This window comes from Hypanus sabinus, chromosome 21 (genome assembly GCF_030144855.1).
Source record: "Hypanus sabinus isolate sHypSab1 chromosome 21, sHypSab1.hap1, whole genome shotgun sequence".
Lineage (NCBI taxonomy): Eukaryota > Metazoa > Chordata > Chondrichthyes > Myliobatiformes > Dasyatidae > Hypanus > Hypanus sabinus.
Genome location: NC_082726.1, coordinates 63,727,679 through 63,751,943, shown reverse-complemented (window position 1 = coordinate 63,751,943; position 24,265 = coordinate 63,727,679). Strand labels below are relative to the sequence as shown.

General features: G+C 43.7%; 1 protein-coding gene and 1 long non-coding RNA gene across 2 annotated transcripts in view; one reads left to right on the top strand and one right to left on the bottom strand.

The window, feature by feature from the left end:
- The window catches only part of zcchc24 (zinc finger, CCHC domain containing 24), a 216,318-nt gene that overhangs the window by 165,008 nt on the left and 27,045 nt on the right, over window positions 1–24,265 (bottom strand). The gene's annotated exons all lie outside the window — the stretch shown is intronic.
- Window positions 29–15,880, top strand: LOC132379134 (uncharacterized). Its single transcript, XR_009507308.1, has 3 exons — window positions 29–2,747; window positions 5,044–5,191; window positions 12,729–15,880. It is a non-coding gene; the product is annotated as an uncharacterized LOC132379134 (long non-coding RNA).

The window sequence follows — 24,265 nt, the reverse complement described above, 5'->3', positions numbered from 1 at the left end:
CTTTATTCTAATTGCTTAATGTTGTTGTTTTTGTTGCATGTCGTACCCTTACCAACAGACCAAAGTAAATTCTTAATACATGCCTCACCCACTCATACACAGACAAGCCTCCATCTTCAGGACAGACCACCTCTGGGCCAGTCATTGGCCCCAGTCACACATACACTGGGTCTTTGACCTTTGGAGAACACAACCCAGTGCCTTTACCACTGGACTTGCAGACTTTGGTAAATGCATGCTGGTTTACACATGTTTTATTCCATAGCTGTCCTTTAGTAACTAACTTTATTTTTAATATACTTCTTTATTCTTGTTGGATGTTGTTTTCGTTACATATCACACCCTGACCAACACATCACAGCAAATTCCAAGTGTGTGTAAATGTATATGGTGAATAAAGTTGATCCTTGATACATTTCAGTGATTGTGATCAAGGAATCAATATTGGCTAAGAAATTATCCACTATTCTTCTTGAAAATAGTGGCTATGGGCCCGTTTTCATATTGGTCTGAGAAAAAACAAGATCTTTAAGATCATAAACACAAGAAATTCCCCCCACCCAGCTCCCCATTACCTCTTTTCTTCTCCTCGTCTGCCCAACACCTCCCTCTGGTGCCTCTTCTCCTTCCATGGTCTGCTCTGCTCTCCCATCAGATCTCTTCTTCTTTACCCTTTACCTTTTCCATCTACCACCCCCCAACCCACTTGGCTTCACCTATCACATTCTAGTTTCCCCACCATCCCCTCTCCCACCTTTGTATTCTGCATTCCTCCCCCATCCTTATCAGTCCTGATGAAAGGTCTCCACCCGAAGCAACAACTGTTTATCTCTCTCCATAGATGCTGCCTGACCTGCTGAGTTCCTCCAGCATTTTGTGAGTGTTACTCTTTGTTTAAGATCCCATCTGACAGATCGTACGATGATCCCTCAGCGTCAAGCTGTATGGAGCTAACCTCAATATTTGGAGCGGGATTCGAACCAGAAACTTGCTGATTAAAAGGCAATAGAGCAACCTATTCAAGGATCTACTTTACTAGCCATATACATTTACATGTATTAGGAATTTGCTGTGGAGTGTTGGCATGGCATTCAACAATTATAAAAAATAATATAAAGTTAGTGATTAAGGGACAGATGTGGAACAAAATGTACATATATATCAGTTTGTATTCACAACGTAAACAGCATTGTGAAAAGTGGTTTAAAGTGTTTACAGTACAGAGTAGTGATGGGGTAATAGGTCGAAGATGGGAGAGGGCTAACTAGAATGGTTGGTCAGATTGACAGAACCGGGGGAAGACTCTTTTAAGATATAGTGAAGTTTTTTGTTTTAACAGCTCTCCAGAAGGGAGCTTTTGGAATATGAAGTTTACTGGGTGGGCAATGTCTGCAATGATTTTTCCTTTGGCTAGACTCCTTCCCCTCCCCCACCTCCTTATTCTGGCAGCTTTCCCCTTCCTTCTCAGTCCTGAAGAAGGGTCCCAGCCTGAAGCGTCTGATGTATATTTCCCCTCCATAGGTGCTGCCTGACCTGCTGAATTCCTCCTGCATTTTGTCTGTGTTGGTCTGGATTTCCAGCATCAGCAGACTTTCTGGTGTTTATGATTTTTCCTGCAGCTCTGTCCTGTGCCGCCAGTGACCGTTTCTAAAGGCCCGACCGCCGCAGCTAACACTCAGCACACAGGAGCTCAGCAGAACCTGACCTCACAAAACACAACACCTCAGATTGAGCAGGGCCAGGACACGTTACCATGTGAAACTTACTATACAAAGGATGATCACGCAGTTCATTAGTTTTGTAGATTTTCTACCATGTTATCCCACAAGCAGAATTCACTGCTATTCCTACAAAACCGTTCCAACGCTTCCCTTGGCAGGAGGGGCAACCTTTTTTGGGCCACAGTTGTCTAGCAGAGTCCAACTACATAAAGGTATTAATTCACCTCTTCAGCACCCTTCCCCCACCCAGAATCCACCCTCTGGTCGTCAGTCTCCCGCCATTCGCTGAAGCCGCTGGAAAAAACAACATGACTGGTCAGCGGCACACAGAGTTTGTAAAGTTCCCACAACACTGTTCCCTTCTGTACGGTTTTTTTTAATTATTTACCCAAAGGCTGCGCACAGCTGTCTTGCAGCTCTGTTTTGCAACGCGTTCCTCCAGCAGCGGAGACCCCCAGATGCGGAGCCGCTGGGGAGCTGGAACTGTTTACGCTGGGCAGCGGCTGACCTCTCCCTGCGCTGCCAAGGCGCTCACCGGGGCCTGCCCATCGCCTTAATGACTTGCACAGCTGCGAAAGGGACTCGGGTTTCAGGCTCCATGACCAACGGCAGCAGGTGGGCTGGACTGCAAGTAGCCCAGAGAGGGAAAGATCCAAGAGTCTTCTTTCCAAGACACCGGGGAATTTAATTCCATGCCTAACGGACAGTGGCCCTCCTTTTGACTGAACGGTGTGTCTACCCAGAACAGATTATACTGCTACTTTCAGGCCACATTTCTGCATTCAGAAAGTTCACAGTAAACTTATTATCAAGGTCTATTCTGTACACCTGTCAACATACAACACCCTCAGATTCATTTTCTTGCGGACATTTACAGTAGAATAAAGAAATACAATCGAATCAAAGACTGACAGGCAACTGATGTGCAAAAGGAGTCAAATCGTGCAAATACAAATAAATAAAACTGCGAACAGAGTCACTGAAAGCGAGATCAGAGGTTGTGTTCAGTGATCAGTTCATGTTGAGGTGAGTGAAGTCATCCACACTCAAAAGAGTATTCAAAGTCACCCAGAGGACTGAAACTGAACTGGGTTGAGAATTATTGTGTTCAGATCTCAGGACCAAACAGAAAGGCATCCATATTCCAGAGCTTGAAATGCAAAATATTTTCCTTCGGTCCTTCTGTAAACCCCATACTTATAGCCAGGACTTTGCTTTTGAGAGTCTTGCATGGTAGCGTAGTGAGTAGTGTGACGATATTACGAATTGAGGCATTCTGGAGTTAAGAGTTCAATTTCAGTACTGAGTTTGTACATCCTTCCTATGAACTTGAGGGTTTCCTCCGGGTGCTCTGGTTTCCTCCCACAGTCCAAAGACATACCAGTTAGCAGGTCAATTGGTCATTGTAAATTTCCTGTGATTAGGCTAGGGTTAAATTGGTGGGTTGCTGGGCGGTGAGGGTATATTCTGCACTGTATCTCTAAGTAAATAAAATCTGCAGAAGGAAATGGACAATCGTTTTAAACTTGTCTCCAGGTGAAGGGACTCAACGTGAAGTCTAACTGTGCATTTCCTGCTACAGATACTGTCTGACCAGCTGAGTTCCTCCAGCAGATTGTCTTTTGCTCCAGATTACAGCATCTGCTGTCTTTTATGCCTGATTTTTTTTCTGGGACTCATTTGCTCAGCCTGGGATCTGGATCAAATTCCAAAATGACGTTGATGACCGTTCAAGCCACTGGGAGGACGAGTGTTTTGGCTAGCGCTTGCAAGGAAAAGAGCTTCTAATTAATATTACAAGCCACTAACAACACTGAAACTGGTCGCTACTTGAACATAGCGGTAATTGTATTTGCTGTAATATCTGGGATTAAACTAAACTCTACCACAGGGAATTCCTAAGGGGCACCTCAAGGAGATGAAAAATATCCCATATGAGCACAGAGTCTTCCCCTCCACAGAAATCACTGTGGTTTTGCAGTGGCAATGCCCACGGGTTTTGAACAAAGATCCTTTTTTAAACAAAAAAGTTTGCATCTGTTCTGAGCTCATTACCATCTTGGCACAGGAAGCGATCTTGAGTCAGCAGGTGGTCAGCTCAAATCAGACGCTCCTTAGCTCAGCAGAGTTCCTTGCCATTACCTGCTCTGGGAGGTTGGGATGGACTTCAGACAGCAGTACCAATTTATACCCCTCGCTCAGAAATTCACATACAACTAATTAAGGGAGAGGCCTGAACAACGGAAGAAAAAACAGCAGGCAACTGGCCATACGGATAAACATGGCTAACATTTCCCAAATTATATCCCCACCTCTAACTCCCCCTATCCTACTCTGTATTTAATATTTCAGTAGTATTTGAGTAATATTGTAAATATATTCTTTGTTTAAATAATTCACTTCAGGCTATATACAAAGATACATGAATTACTTTCGCCATGACACTGCCATTTGGTATAAAAAACAAAACTAAGATACATTATCTCTGGGCTCCGTCTTTTCCGTTCAACTTATTTAATATTTTGGAGTTACAAAACATAACATATCCCAATTCCGCAGGTTTCCAAAATCTTATTGACCTCAGACTGGGCGATATTCACTGAATGAACATCTGCCATCCTCTGGAGGAGATCGCACCAAGTACAGAACTTGCTTGACTCAGTCCCAAAGGGCTGACTTCTGATCCTGAAATGATGTTCCCGAGACTGGGATTAGCCTGTCTCTCGCTACAGGCCTGACAAAATCTGCAGAAATGTTTTAATGCAACCACAACCCATTCATAACCTGTGAACACCTCACTGTTCGAGAGTCCTGAGACCAATGTAAGCACGTGGAAGGCATTTTAATCCGAGTTTCAGTGTGAATTGCAGGTTGTATCTTTGACAGGACATGGTTATTTAATCTGTTCTGGGTTCTGCAAGGCGACTCACTCTGAAAGCACTAGCCCATTCGGTGCCAAATGCAGCATTCAAAAGCCAGGCTGAATCATTAAACACAAAGCGTTATTACAAATTCAAGATTTAAAAAAAATTTATTATCAAAGAATGTATATGTTTGTTTATTTATTTGGCAATACAGGGTGGAGTAGGCCCTTTCCAACCCATTGAGCCACACCACTCCAGCAACCCCACAACCTCAATTAAGCCTACCCTAATGACAGGACAATTTACAAAGAACAATTAACCTATCCAGAATATGTTTGGACCAGAACACCCAGGGAACTTCCCGTAAGACAGCAGCGTGATCAGATGCAGCGGCCTCCTGGGTGCCAACCAAAGGTGATTTTGTCTTTTGCTTTTAAATATCTTTTTTACAATTGCAGGACAAGGCTGGACATTAAGAATTTCAGGTACTGCAGGTCTACCCCACCAGCGAGGAGGTCAATGGCGGAAGGGCTGGACTTGCTGCAGGCCTTGTTACTGCCCGCCGCAGGAAGGCATCGGAATCAGTGCACGAAGTGCTGTCAAACAGTGAGTGATTGTCTTAGGCATTTCTCATGTGATTGCAAAACCCTGTTGGACACTGATAATGTAAAGTGCTGCAGGTCAGTTTCCCTTGTTTATTGGCGATACAGACAGCGAGGGAGCTGCGTGGCCTCAACCAGACTGAGCACTAGGCCTCATGCCGCGGGCTCACCTGTTACAGCCATCCTGGAGCAGAGACAGCAGAGGTAGTGTAGCACGGCGTCCACACTGGGTTGGGTTCTGGCCTCCAGTGTTCGATCGGTGCAATGATAACCAGCACTGTGTGTGTGCATGCATGTGTATGTTCATTTGCAAACTGCTGGGAATTGCTTATCCTTGCTGGAAACACCCAAGCACCATCAATTTACAGGACATGTCACGCGGGGTCTTGGGCTACATTCCATACACAGCACAAGGCACAAATAGCACATATAAGATAGCAAGTAAACATGCAGTCACACAAAAAATGTATGACTGTTTTGCACCTTGGCCCTGGAATAACTGTTTCATTTTTCTGTATTCATGTATGGTTGAATGACAATTAAACTTCAACTTGTAGAGCCATATAAAGACTCCTTACAGATGGCATTGGAATTGAACTCTGAAATGGAGAGGGAAAGGAGGAGAAAGAGGGAGATGAAAAGGGAGTGGGAGATGGAAGGGGAGAGGAGGGGGAAGAGAGGGGAGATGAGAGGGGCTCTGGGGAGGGGGAGGTGAAGGGTCTGGGGTAGGGGAGGCAGAGGTAGAGAGGGTGGGGGAATGGTGAGGGTGTGGGGTCAAGGGGTGGGGAGGGGAGAAGAGGTGAGGGAGGAGAGAGAGTGGAGGGATGAGAATTTAGGTGAGTAAAGTTATCCATGTTGGTTCAGGAGCCTGAAGATTCAGGGGTGGTTACTGTTCCTAAACTTGGTGGTATGGGACCTAAGGCTCCTGCACCTCCTTTCCGATGGCATCAGGGAGAGGACAACATGGTCTGGATGGTGGGTGCTGCTTTCTTGGGGCAGCAGTTGTGTGAGATCAGGTTTATTGCTCCTGACGAAAGTCATTAAATTGGCTGTTTTATAGCAGCAGTACTGTGCAAGCATAGCAAATTACAACACGTAACCTATAAATCAAATCAAATAAATCAATAGTGCAAAAGAGCAATTGTGAAGTAGTGTACATAGACCAGGGACCTGTATATATACAATATATCCCTGGAATATATATGCTAAAAAAATCTAAGGGATATTCCTGGAGAAGCATTGAACTCACTGGGAAACAAGAACGGAAATTTGAGCTCCTGGAAAATAATAGTGTATGGCAGTTGGGTGGGATTTGCAATACTTCCTCCACATCAAGCTTGCTGGTAACAGGCACACCCTCGTCACATGCTAGACGCCTTTTGTTGCTCAAAACCTCTGCCTGATCTCCGCCACGTGTCACAACGCAAGCACATGATACATGTGCGCCTCACTGCAATGAAACTCGAAGTTGGAGCCACATTTTGGACTCCTGTGTCTTCCTTTGAATTGGCTTAGTGCTTTGAAGTTACAAAATATAACATCCCCAATCTGGAAACATAACATACAAAGGGATACAAAACTATGATAGATATTACCAGTTGTAGGGAAAGGTTAATTAGGTTATGACTGTATTCCCTAGAGCAGGGGATTTCCAATCTGGAGTCCATGGACCCATTGGTTAATGGTAGGGGACCATGACATTAAAAAAATTGGGAACTCCTGCCCTAGAATGTAGGAGAATGAGGGGAGGTGTATGATATTAGGAGAGGGTAAGTTCAAACAGGCTTTTTCCACTGAGGTTGAGTGAGACAAGAACTAGAGGTCATGGGTTAAGGGTGAAAGATAAAATATTTAAGGGAAGCCTGAGGGGGAAACCATCTTCAGTCAGAGGGTGGTGAGAATGTAGGACAAGATGCCAATGGAAGTGGTGATGGAGGGGGGGAGTCCCAATTTCAACTTTTAAGAGATGGTTGGATAAGTACATTGAAGGGCAGGACATGGCGGGATATGGGCCATAGGTAATTGATGGGGCAAGGCAGATTAACCGTTTACATGGACTAGATGGGATTTCTGTGCTGTAGTCTATGAATCTAGAATCAGACAAAGACAGCATTTTCAATGACACCACCACACTACCACTGAAAAAATGTAAACATCCTCGTCCGTTTACCCGTTACCAGTTCCAGAGAAAAGGTACTGTAGCAGATTTTATTTGTATTCTCAGTAAACTGAGTTTGAGACAAAATGAAATGAATGTCAAACCATCATTCCAATAAACCAAAGCCAATAAATGACGATACATTCCCAGTGTTTTAGAAATACGAGGGGTGATTAATAAGTTTGTGGCCAAAGGTGGAGCCAATTTTAGAAAACCTAGCACATTTATTTTTCCTACATTTACACACTTAGTCCAGCAGCCGTGGAGCATACAGACCCCTGCTTTGTAGAAGTCAGTGTCTTGGACCTCCAGAAGTGGTCAACAACAAGGGGTGATTGATAAGTTCATGGCTTAAGGTAGAAGGAGATGAGTTATTAACTTCAAACTTCCTGCACTTTCACTCAGAGTTGAACTGCACGTGCAAGTAACAAGAGCTATATAACTCATCTCCTTCTACCTTAGGCCACGAACTTATAAATCACCCCTGCTGTGGACCACCTGGAGGACCAAGATGTTCTCATTATATGGAAGTGCAGTTCAACTCTTTGAGTGATAATGCAGGAAGTTTGAAGTTAATAACTCATCTTCTACCTTAGGCCACAAACTTATCAATCACCCCTGCTGTGGACTACTTCTACAAAGAAGGGATCCGTATGCTCCACGACCGCTGGACTAAGTGTGTACTATGTTGAAAAATAAATATGCTCGGTTTTCTAAGATTGACTCTTTCTACTTTAGGCCATGAATTTATCAATCACCCCTTGTAGTTTCTTCCTCTCTGCCATCAGATTTCTGAAGAGACAATGAACAATATCTCATTATTTTTTCTTTTATTACTCTATTTTTGCACTAATTAATTTTTTAATATATATTTACTGTAATTTATAGTATTTCTGATGTACTGCTCTGCAGTGATGCCACAAACAACAAATTCACAACATAAAAATGAGAAACCTGCAGATGCTGGAAATTCAAGGCAACACACACAAAATGCTGGAGGAACTCAGCGGGTCAGGCAGCATCTATGGAGATGAATAAACAGTTGACGTTTCCGGCTGAGACCCTTCATCAGGATGGAGAAGATGCCAGAATAAAAAGATGGGGAGAGGGGAAGGAAGATAGCTAGAAGGTAATAGGTGAAGCCAAGTGGGAGAGAAAGATAATAGGCTGGCGATGAAGAAAGCTGACAGAAGAGGAGAGTGGACCATTGGAGAAAGGGGAGGTGGGGGGAGAGGACCTGGGGAGGTGATAGGCAGGTAAGAAGTGGTTAAAGGCCAGAGTGGGGAGTAGAAAAGGCCAGGAAGTCTTGGGAATTTTTTTACCAGAAGGAGAAATCTATGTTCATGCCATTAGGTTGGAGGCTACCCAGACACAATATAAGGTGTTGATCTTTCACCCTAAGAGGGGCCTCATTGTGGCACATTGTGAGATTAAGCCTGATTCTGATTCTCAGTGATGGTCTGTGGTTCTCATTGCCAAAAGCAAAACTGATTAGCTAGTATCACACCACTCCTAACAACTCACACCATCAAGAAGAAAGTTGCCTTCATTGAAAAAATTATCGAAGGCCACAAAGTCAAACCATCAGCCGTTCAAGATTAATGGTTTGGTCACTGTACTGTGGGGAGTATTCTAACTGGTTGCATTGCTGTCTGGTATGGGGGGGGGGGGGCTGCACAGCAATGGAAAAAGCCACAGGCAGTGGCAAACTCAGCCAGCTCCAGCATGGGCATTACCCCTCCACCTCCCCCCCCCCGCATCAAGGACATCTTCAAAAGACAGCATCCATTATTAAGGACCCCATTCACCCAGGACATGCCCTCTTCTCGTTGCTACTATCAGGGAGGAGGTACAGCAGTCTGAAGACACACACTCAATGTTTTAGAAACAGCTTCTTCCCCTCTGCCATCAGATTTCTGAATGGACAATGAATTCATGAACACTACCTCACTGCTCTCGCTCTGTATTTACACTACATATTTAATATCTATATATATTTCTTACTGTAATTTAATATATATTTTATGTATTGCTGCCGCAATATGACAAATTTCACGACATATGCCAGTGATGTTACACCTGATTCTGATTCTTTCAAACTAAATTAGAACCACTGTATAATACTCACAGCAGACACACATCTGAATCTAATAGTTTTCACAAAAACAAATGAAGTGACAGATCATCTTTACATTTGTGGTTAAAATATTTTCATGATCTTAGGTCAGGCAACGAAGAATGACAAAGAAATTGTATAGCGTTGGCATTCAACGGATTGGGAGCTGAGAGCAGAAAGTAAGCAAGGGGAACAATTGTGCAGTTTGTGGAAGTTTGCATAGAATGGAAGCTATTATTACGAACAGAATGAACAGATGCTCTGGGTGTTGAGTCGTTTTTGTGTCTGAAGGTCTGTTGTCAGTGTGGTTCCACAGGATTCAGTCTTTGGATTCTTGCTGAGACATACTAATGTCTTATTCTTAAATGTAGGGAACATGTAAACAAAGTCTGCAGGTGATAAAATAGTATTTCTATAGGATTTTTGTTCTACTTAAGTACTTCCATAGATGCTGCCTGACCCGCTGAGTTCCTCCAGTGTTTTGTGTGTGTTACTGCAGGTAGTACTAACGTTGGTTGCATTGTTGACGGTGAGAACAAAGATTTTATACTGCCAGGTGATACAGATTATGTTACATTAAATCACATTGGTCATTTTTTCCTGCAAAATCGGTTAACTATTCAGACAAATGGCCAATGAGATTTAACATAACATAACTTGACTCACTTCAATACTGAACTGATTTCACAACCTATAGCCTCACTTTCAAATCTCTACAACTCATGTTCTCAGTATTATTTATTTATTTCTATTTATTTGTATTTACACAGTTTGCCTTCTTTTGCACATTGGTTGCTTGTCAGTCATTGTGTGTAGGTTTTCATTGATTCAATTGGACTTCTTTGTTTCTACTGTGAATGCCTGCAAGTAAATGAATCTCACAGTGGTATTTGGTGACAGATACATATTTTGACAATTAAGTTAATTTTGAACTTTTTAGTCTATCTTACTGCCATGATACTCAAGTAAAGAGATTCAGAACTTATTATGTGATTATCCAGCAGACCGTGTGACATATACACCATGTGTAGTATATGCATAATTTGATAATAACTTTACTTTGAACATTAAGGGTCAGGGACACAAATGGACTAAGGCAAGGGAATACACAGTGGAGAAAGTGGAGGGGTATTAAAGAACACAAGGTCATTGGATGCAGCATATGTCAATAAGATGATCTAAATTGCATCAGATGTGCTTTACTTTATGAACCAATGCACAAAATATAAAGGCCTCATATAACACGAATTAGATCACAGTTTCAGAATTGGGTTTAATATCGCTGGCACATGTCATAAATTTGTTGTTATGCAGCAACATAAAAAATAGAAATAGAAGTAAAACAAACAATGTACATACATACATATATATATATAAAATAGTTAAAATAAGTAGTGCAAAAATAGAAATGAAAAAGTAGTGAGGTAGTATTCATGGGTTCAATGTCCATTCAGAAATCAGATGGCAGAGGGGAAGAAGCTGTTCCTGAATCATTGAGTGTGTGCCTTCAGGCTCCTGTACCTCCTTCCTGATGGATGCAATAAGAAGAGGTCATGTCCTGAGACCAATGTTTCCTCAGCACCAATGCCTACCCTCCTCCCTCCCCACCGCCAGTTCAACACGTGGATGAACAACACAGGCTACCACTGTCTACATACTCTTCTTGCCCTGAACCTACCCTCCACACAGCAACTGCTATCATCCCAATATTCATCTCCCACAGCCCCCACCTTCCACCAACTCCCCAGTCATCACGGGACTCACCTTCACTACTGAGCAGGTGAGAAAAGCTCTGGGGAAACTCAGACCTGGCAGAGCATTGGGACAGGATGGTGTGAATCCCAGGGACCTGAAGGAGTTTGCTGAGCAGCTGTGTGGAGTTCTCCAGTGCATTTTCACTCTGAGTCTCAGCCTGGGAGGGGCCCCAACTGTGTGGAAAACGTCATGTGTGGTCCCAGTACCCAAGAAGGGCCAATCAAAAGTCAAGAATAACTACGGTCCAGTAGCCCTAACCTCCACACAGCATGAAGTCTAGAGAGGCTGTTCCTGGTTCACCTCTGACCCCTGGTCAGATCAGACCTCAACCTCCTGCAGTTTGCCTACCAGGAGCACACTGGAGTTGATGATTCTGTCATCTACTCGCTAAACAGAGCCTACTCCCATTTGGATAAGCAGGACAGCACTGTGAGGTTTTTAAAAAATTCAATACCATACAGTCCTCATTGCTGAGGGAAAAGCTCCATTCAATGCACTTCCATTGTATTCCAGATAGTGGACGAGCTGACTGGCAGACCACAGGTTGTGCGGATTCAGAGTGTGTGTCAGACCTGGCTCTAAGCAGCACAGGGGGCCACAGGGGAATGTATTGGCTCCCTTCCTATTTACCCTGTACACCTCAGACTTTAGATACAACACTGAGTCATGTCATCTGCAGAAATTCTCTGATGATTCAGCAATAGTTGAGTGTATAAAGGGAGGATGGGAGAATGAATAGAGCCCTGGTGGAGAACTTTGTCACATGGTGCAAGATGAATCATTTGCAGCTCTACATTAGTAAGACAAAGGAGATGGTCTTTAGGAAGACTAAGCCTGCACTGCTCCCTGTTACTATTGATGGTGAGGATGAGGATGTGGTGAGGACCTACAAGTACCTGGATGACAGACTTGAGTGGAGCACCAACACAGAGTCTGTGTTCAAGAAGGGCCAGAGTTGCCTCTATTTCCTGAGGAGATGAAGGTCCTTTGGAGTATGCAAGCTTCTCCTTCACATGTTCTACCAGTCTTGTCACCAATACAACCGTCTATGTGGTGGTGTGCTGGGGCAATGGTATCAACACAGATAATGCCAACAGGCTCAATAAACTGATTAGAAAGGCTGGCTCTGTTATAGGAGTCAAACAGAACACACAGGAGGCTGTGGCAGAACATAGGACCCTGAGAAAAATCCTGGTAATTCTGAACAATGTTTCTCACCCTCTGCATGCCACCTTGGCTGAACAGAGAAGCACTTTTAGTAATAGACTAAGACAAATGCACTGCTCCAAAGAGTGCGATATGAGGTCACTCTTACCTTCAGCCATTAGGCTCTATAATGAGTCAACCTCATGAGTGATGACCCCCTCCTGTTAGACTGTTTGTGGTGACTTATTTTTTTATTTTTTCTACTTCTCTTCTAATATTTATATCTGTGCCCTTGCATTGCTACTGTGACAGTAAACCCCTTTGGGATTAATAAAGTATCTATCTCCATCTCCCTCCCTACAATAGGTACAGTAGGAATCCGAACAGGAGGAATAAGAGGAATAATTCCTTGGCATGCACAACACCGAGGATCTCACATGGTCTGTACATACCGCCCGTGTGGTGAAAAAGACACAACAGCGCCTCTTTCACCTCTGACAGTTGAAGAAATTTGGCGTGGGCCCTCAAATCCTAAGTTTCTACAGGTATACAATTGAGAGCATTGTGACTGGATGCATCACTGCCTGGTATGAGAACTGTACTTCCTTCAATCGCAGAACTCTGCAGAGAGTGGTGCGGACAGCCCAGAACATCTGTAGATGTGAACTTCCCACTATTCAGGACATTTACAAAGACTGGTGTGTAAAAAGGGCCCAAAGGATCACTGGGGACCCGAGTCACCCTAGCCACAAACTGTTCCAGCTGCTACCATCCGGGAAACGGTACAGCAGCATAAAAGCCAGGACCAACAGGCTTCGGGACAGCTTCTTCCACCAGATCATCAGACTGATTAACTCATGCTGATACAATTGTATTTCTATGCTGTATTGACTGTCCTGTTGTACATACCATTGATTACAAATTACTATAAATTGTACATTACACATTTAGACAGAGACGTAACATAAAGATTTTTACTCCTTATGTCTATGAAGGATGAGAGTAACAGTCAATTCAATTCAATGATTGGAATGGAATAGAATAAAATAAAATATAATAAATAAATCAACCAATCAATCAAGGGTATATCCTTCACCACCACTGGTGGCATCTACAGGAAGCACTGCCTTAAGAAGGTAACATCCATCAAAGAACCCCAGCATCCGGACATCATCTTGCTTTGCATGAGGCACAGAAGCCTAAAGACCCTGATCACCAGGTTCAAAGACAGCCAAGAGGCTTAGATTTGATCCAATTTTCTGGTCTACAGGGAGAGTAAGCTCATAATCGCTGTTGCAGCCTTAAGGACAGAATAGTTCATTTAGACATTCAGAAAACTTAGCTGATGCATACTCAGAAAGCCAACCCTTGATATGTTATACTCAGACTGTGGTATTCCTGGAAGTGTAGAAGCAGATGCTCCACAACAAGACCATTAATACAAACTTTGGGCTTCTCAAAATGGCATTTTAATGATGAGAATTAGCTTTGTCACATCTACATCGAAATATACAGTAACACGTGGAGCTTGCAACAATCCAAGGATGTGCTGAGAACAGACTGCTCTGCTTCCATTGCCAACATAGCAAGCCCACAACTTATGAACTCTAACCTATAAATCCTTACAGTGTAGGCGGAAAGCCGAGCACCCGATGGAAACATGCAGTCACGGGCATAACGTACAAACTGATTACAGACAGTGGCGGGAATCAAAACCTAAACGGTGATTACTGGCAATATAAGGCAATTGCACTAAACATGCTATGGACAGACCATTGTTTTCAAATTTGCAAACAAGGGGCGATAGCAAATTAGTTAAATTTACAGGTAAACAAGTACGCAAGCCCCCTATGGAAGGGTATAATCCAACAACCAAAAAAAAGAATTAGAATGAACAATGTCCATTAATTAATGGGCAGCGGATTTTCTGCTGGACCTTGATGGCTCCTGAACCCGGTGGGTACTTCGTTCCCAAAGGCTGCAGTGAGAAGAGAGCACGGCGTGACTAATGATGGATGCTGCTTTCCCGCAGCAGAGCTCCATGTGGATATGCTCAGTGGTGAGGAGGGCTTTTGCTATGACAGGAGAGGTAAAGAGGGCAGTGGGCCAAACACAGATTGATGGGACTACTTCACTGGGAAACACAGACCAGCACGCCGTACAACCCTGTGACACAGAGCAACGCAAAGGTTCTGAACAACAACTTCCTCTCGCAGTGACAGAGGAAATGTCTGCCTTTGCACACTGACCTTTCAAGAGCACAAGAGGTAGAAAACAATCTGAGCCATTCCAACACTTCAGTGCCCGTCCTCCTCTATCGCTGTGATGTGGCCACTCTCAGGTTGGAGAAGCAACACCTCAAATTTCTCCTGGGTAGCCTCCAACCAGGTGGTATGAACAGCAAATTCTCTTACCTCTGGAAATTCTACCCCTTTCTTTCATTCTCACCCCAGCTCCTCTATTGCCTCTTCTCTTCTTACTTGCCTATCACCTCCACTTGTGCCCCTCATCCACCCATTCTCCCATAGTCCTCTCTCCTCTCCCATCAGACTCCTTCCTCTTCACCCATGTTCCTTTTCCACATAACACCTCCCAGCTTCTCACCATCCACCCTCCCCCATCTAGGGGACCCATGGAAGTGTAGCAGTTAGGGTAACCCTATTATCGCTCGGGGTGTTCCAGAGCTCAGAGTTCAATTCCAGCGCTGTTCTGTAAAGAATCTGCACTTCCTCCCTGTGGGATGCATGGGTTTTCTCAGGGTGTTCTGGTTTCCTCCACAGTCCAAAGGTTTAATTGGTCATTGTACCTTGTTCTGTGATTTAGGATAGGGTTTGTCAGAGGTTTCGCAGAAGGGTCTACTACATACTGTGTCACTAAATAAATAAATAAATCCACCAGTCCTGCTGAAGGGTTGCAGCCCAAAATGTTGACTGTACTCTTTTCCATAGATGCTGCCTGTCCTGCTGAGCTCCTCCAGCATCTTGTGTGTGTTGTTAGGATCTCCAGCATCAGCAGATTTTCTCTTGTTTGGAAGTAAATAAATCCACCTTGTCTCACCTAGCATCTGTCAGCTTGTAATCCTTCCATCCCCACCCTTTGCAGACCTGATGAAGGTTGTGAGCCCACTGATGAAGGTTGTGAGCCCAAAATGTCTATATGTTTACTTCTTTCCATAGATGCTGTCTGACCTGCTGAGTTCCTCCAGCATTTTGTATGCATTACTCTGGATTTCCAGCGTCTGCAAAATCTCTTGTGTTTACTGAAAACAATACTGTTGCTTTCACTAGGATCTTTAATGAATCTCACACAGCCTGCTACACTTAACAAGCAACAGATTGTCTGCGACAGTATTTGACATATGACAGGCCCCCAGGACCCCACACGGCAAGTGGAATGTTTTAAGCAGCCTACCCACTATTGAGAGTCTGTCTCAGCAGTCAATACCCTTTCCTGTTTCACAAACCATGTATAAATCTGATCTCATCAGGGAATTATGCCTGAATAATGGACAACTACCAATCTTCTTCTCCTTCATACAAACTAGCCTTTCAAAGTCGGTGCCAGTGGGCACACACGTCTTGGGCTTCTGAAGGATGCTCTGCAGGCTGCTGTTCTTGAATGTGGAATGGAGTTCCCATCATGGAGCTAGAATTTTCATGAAGGGCTGAATAGCCATTTCCTGGACAGAAATTTTTATGAATTTTCATTGGCACTTTTGGTGCCAATAATGTGTTTGTACCATGTTCAATCCCAATCCAAAATAGCAGAGAAGCTTATAGACTAAATTTAAAAATTAGCTTTATTTGTCACGTGCACTGTACATTGAAACATATAGCGCAGTGAGTCGCTTTTATCAACAACAAACAGTCTGAGTATGTGCTGGGGGCAGTCCAAAAGTGCCACCATGCTTCCAGAGTTAAGATAGCAAGTCCATAACTTACTAAACCTAACCAATACCCTAAAATGTGGAACGAAACTGGAGCACCCAGAGGAAACCTACACGGTCATGGGGAGATCATACAAACTCCTTACAGACAGTGGTGGGAATTAAAACTCAAACTTTAAAGTAAATTTTATTATCAAAGTACACATATGCCACCATATCACAACCCTGAGATTCATTTTCTTGTGGGCATACTTAACAAATCTTAAATACTTAAGAATGCAGAAGACAACAAACTGTGCAAATGCAAATATAAATAAATAGCGATAAATAATGAGAATGTGAGATAATGAGATCAAGCGTCCTTAAAGAGTGATCATTGGTTGTTGGAACATCTCTATGGAGGACATGTGAGTATAGTTAACCCCTTTTATTCCGGAGCCTGATGGTTGAGGGGTAGTAACTGTTCCTGAACATGGTGGTGGGATCCGGAGACTCTTGTACCTTCTACCTGATGGGAAGAAGCGGTGAGAAGAGAGCATGGCCTGCTGTAAAGCATTAAGCCAGCTGCTTTGCAGCTGTACTGCACTAAAAACCTATGGCATCTAGTGGTCTCACATCCAGGTACTGACCAGGCCTGGGCCTGCTTAGCTTCCGAGATCAGATGAGATGGTCATTTGATGAGACCATGGGCAGTTTCAGGCTACAATTATATAGGCTATCATGATTTTGAGTTTATTTTTAATTATTTAGAGATACAGCATGGAATAGGCCCTTTCGGCCCTTTGAGCCACACCTTGCAGCAATTCCTGACAATGCTGATTTAACCCTGACCTAATCATGGGATGATTTACAAAGACCAATTACCCTACCCGGTACCTCTTTGGACTGTGGAAGGAAACCAGAGCACCCAGAGAAAACCCATTCATTCCACAGGGAGGACACACAGTCTCCTTACAGAGGACACAAGGACTGAACTCTTGAGCTCTGACATCCTGAGTTGTAATAGCAAAGCACTAACTGCCACAAAAAAGATCCCATAGATCATGCTTAAGGGTTTGGAGACTCTGGATAATATTTCTCCTTTAACAACCTCTCCCACAATTTAATTATTTTCTGATTCACCTGCCATTTGTGTGAGATTCATGTGTGCAAGCTGACGGGGCCACAAGTATTCCACCTCCAAGATGCAGTGATCCAGCTTCAATCCCAGCCTCAGGTATGGTGAGGCATTTCCATGGTCTCCATGTCTCTAAGTGGATTTTATCCTACATTACAAGAAATACAGGTTGGTAGGTTAACTGGCAACTGTTAAGTGAGGGGTGAAGTTGGGAGGAAAGTGTAGAGGATACATGGGATTTGCATGGGTGGCTGATTAAGGCCTGGCCAATAGAACTGCCTCTCACTGGATACTTCTGTTTTTTGCACCATTCTCTGTAAACTCTCAAGACTGCTGTGCGTGAAAATCCCAGGAGATCAGCAGTTTCTGAGATACTCAAACCATCTCATCTGGCACCAATCATTCCCAGTCAAAGTCACTTAGATTATGTTTCTTCCCCATTCCGATGTTTGGTCTGAACAACAACTGAATCTCTTGACCGTGTCTGCTTGCTTTGATGTACTCAGTTGCTGCCACATGATTAGATATTTGCATTAATAAGCAGGTGTGTGTGTGTGTCTCTTCTGTTTTGCACAGCGCATCACAAGAATGATGCATTACATATAAACTTCCTGGAGTGTTTGAAATGTGATGAGGTCTGTGCAAATCCATCTCTTCCTAATGCTCAAGTCCATGTGCTGACACATTATTTACCTCCCACTGCTTTGATCTCCTCACTCACTCATCTGATGCAAACAGTTTTACTTTCCTTTTCAGGCAGGAAGAGGGCACTTCATGAGCTTGGGGTTATAAAGGCAAATTCTCAAGTATTAAAAGATTTAATTGTGAAGGTGCTCAGTCATAGCCTAACCTTCAAGCAGGAAACAGAGAGTCTTCTGATCCAGAAGTTTTGTCCTCCTCAGTAAACTGAAAATACGAAGTCTTTTTCCCAAAACTTCCTTAAAGAAGAAAGGGGAGAAATCTGCCTTTGGTCATCACTTCTGCCAAATTCAGTAACCGTTAGAATTGAGAGTCTGTGCTTTAAGACATCCATCAGAGCCAAATTAGGCCATTCTGCCTATTGAGTCTGTTCCACCATACCATCATGACTGATTCGTTATCCCTCTCAACCCCTTTCTCCTGTGCTGGACCCAGGAATTTAAAGCTGCTGACCCTCTCCACCTCAGATCCTCCAATGAGTACTGGCCTCCTGGAATTCCAGTTTCCACCCAGAGGTCAATAACCAGCTCCTTAGCCTTGCTGACATTGAGAAAGATGTTGTTCTGGCACCAGCCAGCAGGATTTTTAATCTGCCTCCTATAACCTGATTCATCACCACCTTTGATTCGGCCTATGACAGTGGTGTCATCAGCAAACTTAAATGTGGCATTGGAATTGTGCTCAGCCTCACAGTCATAAGTGTAGAGCAAGTAGAGCAGAGCGAGAAGTACACAGCCTTGTGGTACACCTGTGCCGATGGAGACTGTGGAGGAGATGTTGCCAATCTGAGGTTTTGACAAGGGGTTACTGAGGCCAAAGTCTTAAAACTTATTGATTAGTTTGGAGGGGATGATAGTGTTAAATGTTGAGCATCCCGATGTCTGTACCTTCCCTGTCTAGATGTTCCAGGGTTGAGTGAAGAGCCAATAAAATGGCATCTGCTGTGGACCTGCCGTGGTAGGCAAATTGCAGAGTTCCAATTCGCTTCTCAGGTAGAAGTTGATACGGTTCATCACCCACCTCTCAAAGTACTTCATCACAGTGGATGGAAGTGCTGCTGGATGATGGTCATTAAGGCAGATTACCACATTCTTCTTAGGCACCAGTATAATTGAAGCCTGCTTGAAGTGGGTGGATACCACACACTACTGAAGCGAGAGGTTAAAGATCTCAGTGAACTCTCCAGCCAGCTGATCAGCACTGGTCTTTAATAACAAGAGAAAATCTGCAGATGCTAGAAATCCAAGCAACACACACAAAGTGCTGGAGGAACTCAGCAGGCCCGGCAGCATCTATGGAAAAGGTACAGTTGACATTTCTGGCCAAGACACTTTGGCAGGACTGGAGAAAAAATGCTGAGGAGTAGATTAAAAAGGTGAGAGAGAGAGATACAAGGTGATAGGTGAAACCTGAAGGGGGAAAGATGAAGTAAAGAGCTGGGAAGTTTATTGGTGAAAAAGATACAGGCTGGAGAAGGGGGAGTCTGATAGAAGAGGACAGATAGAAGGCCATGGAAGAAAGAGAAAGGGGAGAAAGAGAAAGCACTAGGGGGAGGCGATGGGTGGGTAAGGAGATAAGGTGAGAGAGGAAAAGGGGATGGGGAATGGTGAAGTGGGGGTACTTGGCCAGGTACCCTGTCTGGGCTGGATGGTTCCATGGTTCATACCCCTGAAAGCTGCTCACATGTTGGTCTCAGAGACTGAAATCACAGGATTATCTAGGGCTGTGGGAGTTTGTGAAGGCTCCTCCATCAATTTATTATCTCTCTCAACCCCATTCTCCCACCTTCTCCCTATAACCTTCAATACCCTTACTAATCAAGAATCTAATGACATCCATTTTAAACATATCCAATGACTTAGCCTCTATAGCTGTCAAAGGCAATGAATTCCACAGATTCAGCACCCTCTAGCTAAAGAAATTCCTCCTAATCTCTGTTTTAAAAGGGTGTCTTTATATTATGAGGCTGTGCCCAGAATACAACGACTACATTGAGGGAGTACAAAGGAAAAAGCAGCAGTGGACTGCGGAATCTACTGTTACTGTTACAGAGAGAATGCATTGCAAGTAGGCAAAAGCAGTGCTAGGCCCACGACAAGGTAAATTGGGAGATCAAGAGTTCATCTCTGTTGCACGTGAGACCAACTCAAGAGTCCTGGAGCAAACAGAAGAGTTGTCTTTGAGTCTGGTAGTACATGTTTTCAAGCTTTTGTATCTTCTATCTGATGGGGGGTGGGGTGTGGGTGAGGAGAAGAGAGAACGTCTAGGGCAAGTAGGGTCCTTGCTGATGTTGGCTGCTTTCCCGAGGAAGCAGGGGGTGTAGACAGAGTCCATCGAAGAGAGTAATGCACAGAAAATGCTGGGGTAACTCTGCAGGAGGGACTCAGGCCAGGATGCATTTTCTGGATTCCAGCTTCTTCAGAATCTCTCGTGTTTGCTACTCCAGCATGAAGAGGAAGAAGAGTTCTGTCAGAGATTTGGCTGCGTTCATGACTCTCTGCAATTCCCTGTGGCCCTGGGCAGAGCAGCTGCCCTACCAAGCTGTGATTCATCTGAATGGAAGGGCGGGACGGAGCCGAGCGGTTAGCAAAACACTTTACAGAGCTGCCAGTCAGAATTCAATTCCCACAGCTGTCATTCAACAAGAACCAACAGCCTCTACTTTAAAAAGACCAGCTCCCAACAGTCTTTGAGAAAGAGGGTTCATAGAGTCATTGAGCTTTACAGGACAGAAAAAGGCCCGTCAACCCACTTAATCCTTGCCAACCAGTTTTCTTGTCTAGTCCTACCTGCCTGCACCCAGACCATTGCCCTCCATACCCCTCTTATCCATCTACCTGTCCAAATTTCTCTTAATCATTGAAGTTGAACCTGTATCCACCACCTCCTCTAGCAGCTTGTTCCACACTTTCACCACTCTCTAAGTGAAGAAGTTCCCCCTTATGCTCCCCTTAAACATTTCACCTTTCACCCTTCACCTATGACCTCTCAACCAACTTCTGTAGTAAAAGCCTGCTTGCATCTACCCCATCCATACCCCTCATAATTTTGCATATTTCTACCAGACCTCCCCTCATTCTCCTACGCTCCAGGGAATAAAGTCCTAACCTATTCACCTTTCCCTATAACTCAGGCACCCCATTCCTGGTAACGTCATTGTAAACTTTCTCTGCACCCTTTCATGCTTACCAGCACAATGCTATTGCAGCAGCAACAACCCGAGTTGAATTCCGCCACTGTCTGTAAGGAGTTTGTCATTCTCCTTGTGACCACGTGCGTTTCCTCCTATGGGTCAATAGGTTAATTGGTCACATGGGTGTAACTGGGCAGCGTGGGCTCGTTGGGCCAGAAGGGCCTGTTACTGTGCTGTATCTCTAAATTAAGATTAAATACCTTTCCTGTAGATGACCAGAATGGAATACAATGATCCAAATTTGGACTCTCAAGCAACTTTTGTAACTTCAACATAACATCCCAGCTCCTGTATTCAGCGCTCTGATTTATGAGGGCCAGTGATCCAAAAGCTCTCTTTGCGACCCTACCTACCTGTGACAACGCCGATGTTAATGTCAGTCGGGTGAAGTTTGTGATGTTATTGGCGATTTGGAGTCAAACCTGTTTGATAACCCTCTTGTCAATATACCAGGATGGTTCACTATGTTAGAAACGCTGTGTAAACGCACATTCTTCTTGCTGCTGTACCAGACACATTCTGCTGACTATCACTTCAGATAGGAATGATGTGCTTATTCATTATGAGCTTACAGCAGTTTAATCACATGTAACTGATGCATTAGTAAACCAAGACAATTTGACAATGACAGATTGTGTGTGAGAGTGGACTACGTTTTCTCTATCTTGCAGGCCTCAGCTTATCCCACTGTTCTGTTATTCCACTCTAAGATCTAACCCCGGCTTATGTATTTCTGCCAGAGTCTCAGACAAGAGTCTGGAACTGTGTAATTCAAATTTGCAGGATCATGAGCAGGGTGCCCCCAATACATCACAGACAAATTCCTTCCCACCACTGGCAATATCTATCGAGGTGCTGCCTTAAGGAGAAACCATCAAAGAGACCCATCATCTGAGCCATACCATCTTCTCACAGCTACCATCAGGCAGGAGGTTCAGAAGCCTGAAGATCCTCACCACCAAGCTCAGGAACAGCTACTTCCTTCAACCAAAGTTCAAAGAAGATCTAAGTTAATTTATTTTCAAAGTATATATATGTCACTGTTACACTACCATGAAATTCATTTTCTTTTGGGAATTCACAGTAAATACAAAGTACAATAGAATCACAAAAAAACTTCACACAACAAACAACCAAAGTGCAAAAGACCACATTCAGTTCCTGAACCACCGGTAAAGATCCTAATCACTATTGTACAGCAACACCACAACCACTTCAATCACATTGCATAGCAAAAGGATTTTCTTTTATTTTTACAGAGACATAGAACCAATAACATACAGCTCTGAAACAGATGCTTTGGCCCATCTAGTCTGTGCAGAACCATTATTGTGTTTGTTATTGGGACAATAGTGTTCAACTTTGATTCAATTTGCTTTTCTTGTGAACGCATCTTAAGCGATGCCCTGGGCCTGTAATGGTGCTGCAAGTTAAATTTTTCATTGTGCGTTTGCGTACATGTTCCTCCTGCATTTTGTCTTCGCTGTTCAAGATTTCCAGCATCTGTAGAATCTCTTGTATCCATTATTCACGGCTCCCCTGTGAAGTCTGTCAGAGACACACCTATCCTGAAGAAGTCTACATTTTCTTTTTGACAGGACTTCAGTGAGACCCTCTCTCACTGTAATCTCTGCTGGTCTTTGACCATGTGCCCTCTCACCTGGTCTCACCTATCACCTGCAAACTTCTATTCCTCCCCTTCCCCTCACCATCTTATTCTGGCCTCTATTGCTTCTTTTCCATTCTTGATGAAGGGTCTCAGCCCAAAACGATGACTGCTTATTGCCTTCCATAGATGCTGCCTGATTTGCAGAGTTCCTCCAGCATTTTGTGTGTGTGTTTCTCTGGCTTCATCCTTGAGATTCTGATCCAGGTCCCCTTTTGAATTCGATGATCACAGCTGCTTTAACTATTAGCCATGGCAGCACTTTCCACATCCTCTCTGCGCCAAAGAAAACTCCTGAAGGCCATTTCAATTCCTTAGGAAATCACCTTGTACCTATGCCCTCTGGTTCTTGATCTCAAAAGATGGGAACAGCTATTCAGTCAGAATATTACTTTAGTTTTTTTTTGGAGATAAAGCACAGAGAAGGCCCTTCCAGTCCTTCAAGCCATGCTAGTAATCCCCGACAAATCCAATTAACCCTAACCTAATCACCAGACAATTTAGAATGACCAGTAAACCTCCTAATTGGTATGTCTTTGGACTGTGGGAGGAAACCAGAACATCCTGGGAAACCCAGGCATTTGATAGGAAGAACACACAAACTCCTTACAGAAGGCACCGGAATTAAACAGTGAAATCCAGAACGCTGTAAACTGTAATTGCGTGAGACAACTGCTACGCTACCATGGCACCAGGCTTCTTTCCTGATATTCCAAACCATGTCTCTTTTTGAGTTCTACAATCGTAGGTGCTTTAACCACCACCACTATTTTATCATTTCCAGACAGTCACCTTATGTACAGACTCTCCTCCGCCCCGTGTCACTTTACAGACATACAATCCATGTACATAAGCTATCTTGTGTATTTATAGTTATTGTGTTTTGTTATTATTATTACGTTCTTGTGCTGCATCAGATCCAGAGTAACAATTAATTTGTTCTCCTTTACACTTGTGTACTGGAAATGACATTAAACAGATCGTGATATTTCACCTGCCTCCTAACTCTCTTCTCTGAATCAGGCTGAGAACTATCGGAGCAAGGGGCTGACTGTAAGTGACAATTCATGCTGAAGGTTAACTCCAGCCAGAGAGGAAGTGTGATCATTGTAATCTCTGCACATGTAGAGGAAAGCAGCATTATTCAACTCATACCAGCTGGCAGGAAACCCAAGTCATTCTTTAAAGTTAGATTTCCTTTTTTAAGGAAGTTGTGGTGATGTGACCCATGTACATGCATTGTTTACAAAAAAACAGCTCCACTTAAAAAAAATAGAACTTAGAACATTACACCACAGTACTGGCCCTTCGGCCCACAATGTTGTGTTGACCCTTTCAAAGT